Source organism: Dipodomys merriami, unplaced genomic scaffold (genome assembly GCF_024711535.1).
Source record: "Dipodomys merriami isolate MVZ:Mamm:240054 unplaced genomic scaffold, mDipMer1.0.p SCAF_36, whole genome shotgun sequence".
Lineage (NCBI taxonomy): Eukaryota > Metazoa > Chordata > Mammalia > Rodentia > Heteromyidae > Dipodomys > Dipodomys merriami.
Window position 1 is genome coordinate 14,730,942 of NW_027205159.1, and position 4,961 is coordinate 14,735,902.

General features: G+C 39.8%; 1 long non-coding RNA gene across 1 annotated transcript; it reads left to right on the forward strand.

Moving 5' to 3' along the window:
* The first annotated feature begins 759 nt into the window (after positions 1-759).
* On the forward strand, positions 760-4,075 carry LOC138804227 (uncharacterized). The gene is made up of 3 exons (XR_011365207.1): positions 760-912; positions 1,312-1,410; positions 3,938-4,075. It is a non-coding gene; the product is annotated as an uncharacterized lncRNA (long non-coding RNA).
* Positions 4,076-4,961: the final 886 nt, after the last annotated feature.

Consider the following 4,961-nt stretch of genomic DNA (forward strand, 5'->3'; position numbering starts at 1 on the left):
CATTGTAGCCTCCTCCTTTGATTCCCTTTACCATCCCTTCCCATCCTCCCCCTGCCCTTCCACCCAATCCTCCTATCACCTTTTGCCTTTCTTTTTTAATACGTATTTTTATTGTGAAGGTACTGTACATAGGGGTTACAATTACATGAGCAAGGTAATGAGTCCATTTCCTCTTTTGTTTTCCCTTACCATTCCATTTCTCTCCAACTCCTTCTTCTCTAACCCCCACCCCCAACAAAGTTGTAAAGTTTGTTTTCAACATAGTGTCATGTACATCTTATTGTTACAATGGTCATCCTGTATCCTTATTTCAGCATTTTGTCCCTCCCCAAATTAGAAATAGGTATATACAAGATGCAGGACACCGGAATCAAATACAGTGAAAACAGGGGTTGTACAATGGAGGAAAAACATACAAAGAAAAACTCACAAAGTACATTATTAGTACATTAAAAAGAACAACAAGAAAGATAAAATCTCTTGTGCCCCTTTCTTGGGGTTCATTGGCTTAGTATCAGGTTATATGGTCATTTGTACATAGCTTTTGACCACTTCTGCTTGTCCTAGACATATACTAGTTATTGCAGATAAGGGAAACCATGGGACCTTTGTTTCTTTGAGACTGGCTTACTTCATTAATATAATTTTTTCCAAGTTTCTTCATCATAGTTAATGATTCTAACTAACAGGAGATGCCCCACCCTCCTGGTGTCACTTTGTTTTTCTCCTGACAGTTTGTCTCTCACAACTGCACTTACCAGGATATTTGCATATTGCTCTCTGGGAAGGAGCTTCTCTGCAAGTCCACCATAAAAGCTCAGCTCTAAGCTTGCCAGGGCTGACAAGGACTGCTTACTCTCAGAATGAGTTGCCCTGCTCAACTCCTGGGGCTGCTCATGCTCTGGATCCCAGGTAAGAACACACCAGAGCTGAGGAAGGAGATGGGGAGGGGCTGAGCTCTGGTGCCCAATTCTTCCCATGTGTGTTGTATCCACTCATGAGAGGTGCACATTTTCCCTCCTGGATGGGTAGATGATATATGTATCTGTGAGAGTGAGGAAGATTCCAGAAGGACCAAAGAACCTTGTTCTGCTTAGCACTAGATAAGCAGAGATTGCTGGTTAATTCTAGAGGTCCTTATGGTTTACAACTATCAGTGTGTGTGTGTGTGTGTGTGTGTGTGTGAGTGTGTGTGAGTGTGTGTGCAGTGTTTAATGAAATTTTGGATCATAAAACATTATTTAAAATTTTATAGTCCAGTATAAGTTCGGAAAGAAACTTGTAATTAACCCTGTCCACTTCTCTCTTTAGGATCTGGTGGGGTTGCTATATTGACCAAACTCCACTCTCTCTGCCTGTCACCCTTGGAGATCAGGCCTCCATCTCCTGCAGGTCTAGTGAGAGCCTCAGGTACAGTAATGGAAAAACATATCTGTGTTGGTTCGTTCAGAAGCCAGGCCAGTCTCCACAGCGACTGATCTATTGGGTTTCCAACTGAGAAACTGGAGTCCCAGACAGATTCAGTGGCAGTAGGTCAGTCACAGATTTCACAATGACAATCAGCAGGGTGAAAAACCAGAATGGTAGACATTTTGATTCACATGGCCTCCGAAGAGTAACCCTGCAACCCCACCCCCATTCCAGTAACAATCTTCAGATTTGGAGAATCTTCCTTGGAAGAGGAGCACCTAAGTTGGGACAGATGGTCTCCTCTTCTTGACAGTTTCCATGTCAGGTCCCTGAAGAGGAACTTGGGGAACTTTACCTTATACAGAGTCAACAAACTTCAGTATATATAGAAACTGCTACTAAAACTTAGAAAAAAGCCAACTAAAAAGAAAACAAATTGGGCTAGGACTCAACACTAAATTTCACGTTGGAGTTAACTATTTACTGGTCATTGGGCTTCACATTTTTACCTTCTCTTAGCTTCTGAAGTACTGTTCCCCATTACATTTTTGTGCCCAAATATAGGGGAAAGATAACTTTATTCTCACACTCAACTCTTTTGGAGATCTGTGGTTTTTTTCTCAAAAATATCTAATTCAGTTCTCTGGTGCATATTGGTAAATCATCAGGTCCATCCACTTCAGGGTTGAGCCTTACAAGATTGCCCCCCTTCAGATGTCAATCATCATCCCTTCTTTGTTAGATCATTTTCTAGAATGGTTCACAGTCCTAAGAACAAGTTTACTCCTAGATTATGGATTATAAAAGGACATCACTCAGGAATTAGAATATTCCATGCTCTCTCTAGATGTGCCACTTTTCAGCCAGACAGGTGTTTAACCACTTATAAACTCACTGAAACTTGTGATTTTATTTTAAATTTTATTTTAATCTTTTAGTTGTACAAAGGAGTTGACCTTTCAACATAGCAGTTTGTGAATATAATGCAAAGTCCAGAAGGCAAATCCCAGAATAAAAAAATAAACTGTATTTAAGGGTCCTAAAATGAAATAGCCAGTATACTCAGTTACTGAGGAAATTGGTAAGCTACAGAGTACTAAAAATGGACACAAGAAATTACCATAGTTAGGTAAACTGTAGAGTAGGAAACTGACCATACTCAAAGAATAAGTAAAATAGAATCAATACAGTATTGCTGCTCCAAAACACTATTAACTTCTCTGTTTAACTCCCTCCCTAGAGATTTCTGTTTGTCCTTGTAATATACCCTGACACAAAGTAAGAAATAATTTATTTCAAAATAAAATGCCCTATTTGTGGAGTACTGTCCTGAATTTTTCTTTTGCCTATAATAATCTATTGTCCTGGATAACAAAAATAGTATTGGGCAAGGATTATTTAAAGCTCTTCAACAGAAAGCAGTATAATGAAGCTTACCGAATTTTTTAGAAAAGTAGTAACTTTTAGTTGAAGAGCTCTGAAATAGAGCCATATAGCCTTGTACAGTGATAAAAAACAAAAATGGTGGAAAATGAGAGGAGGTGAAGAGGCCCCAAATAGGCCAAATAGCAGTTTGATGTGAAACAAACAAACAAACAAACAAAACCCCCTAGCAAACCAGGTATCAGTAGCTCATATCTGTAATCCTATCTGGGCAGGATTTAGAGGATGGCAGTTTGAAGCCAGTCTGGGCAGAAAAATCTATGAGATTCCATCTCCAAAATAACTAGAAAACTTGAAATATGTTCTATCTGGAGGCTGAAGGAACATTGTTAGCTTATTTTTTTTCCAGCTTCTAGTGACCATTAGTATTTCTTTCTCTGTGGTGTCTTCTTCCATCACCAAAGCATAATCACCCAACTCTGCTTTCATCACATCACCCCTCTCTAATGAAATCTACCTATGCTTTGGTGAATGGAAACTCCTTTCTAAAACTTCTTAATCATCCATCTTTCCTAACACACCCTTTCCCTCATTTATCTTAATTTTGGGTTATGCATTAAATTTGCCATTTAGCGCAGCAGTTTGTGCACAATGCATCTTAATCTGTGTTGTCACTTCAACAGCATCACCACTTTTGACACACTCCTCTTATATTTCTCAATTCTGTGGTATATAAAATTAATACTTGCCTGTATTCTACCCCTTCTCTCTTCATTCCCTCCACTTGGCCTCACTCGCTCCTCTTACTAGTACCCATTTCCTGGTATTTATTTTGTTGAACTTTGACTTTTAAAAGAACTTTGAAGAGTTTTTAAAAGAATTATTCTATTTGCACTCTCTATCATAGAGTCTATCACACTTCAGTTAATTCATTCATAACCCCTTTCTCACCCACTGCTTACCCTCTGGTTTTTAGAAAGTTATAGGCAATTGTAGCTACCACAAATGAAGGAAATAATGGAATCTATATTTCTCTGCGTTTAGTTTAAGGACAGTCATGATTATAGCCATGAGGGATCCATTTGAATAATCTAGTCTCATGATTATTAATCAAATCTTCTTTCTTTCCCATCAACACCCACAGGTATTACGAGTTAGAATATAACTGTTTCTTGGGAGACCATTGTTGAACCTACCATAATGATCCAGCAAGAATGAGCTGTTTTGTACAATCCTAAACATAACTAGCTATGGAAAACTGTGGGTTGTTTTTGAAGTGTAAAATAAAGTGCTTTGCATTCTTAGTACTTTCCAAAAATAGAGAGACTTCCTTGGATTTGTGAGAGGATTGTAAACTGGATTTGTTTTCCAGTCCTGGGGCATGAACTCAAGGTGTGGGCACTGTCCATGAGCCTTTTTGTGATCAAGGCTAGAACTCTACCACTTGCACTACAATGCCACATCTGGCCTTTTGAGTATTTTATTAGAGATAAGTCTCATTGTCTTTTCTGCCTGGGCTGGCTTTGAACCAAAACCCTCAGTTCTCAGCCTCCTGGGTAGTTAGGATTACAGGCATGAGCCACTGGTACCTGACATAAACTGGATTTTAACTATGCCATCCCATTATAATACTTGTGACATTCCAAAGTGCTAGGCAGAAACACATTTTTCAAAAATGATTCTATAAGGAATTGTTAGAATAAATTACACTTTGCCAGAAAATCATGCAGACATCCAGGTACAGAGAACAAAGAAAGGTTTATTGCCTGCCGGGAAAGGAACCACAAGACCCCTTCCCACAAGGGAGAAGTGAGAAGAAGCACCGGCTATTGTCTGAGGTGACCTATGTAACCTAGGAGGCTTAGGAGGAGACCCTGGTGTGGATGTGTGGGCCAGGGGCTTCATCATGGCAGACTAGGATTTATGGCTGCTGTCCAAATAATAGATAGATAAGGGGTCCTGCAACTGCCTGGACCTGAAGGTCACTGTAAGCGGCTCTTGTTGCCTTATATGGTGGTAGCCACCCCAGAGAAGTGCCATCCCAAGATAAAGGGGGTTGGAGGCTGATTACTTACTGCATTTACTAAATGGGCCTAGTGTTGCCTAGGAAGGGAGCATGCTAAGCTGTGGAGAGGGGAAGAAGTATACTAAGTTATGGGAAAGGAGCT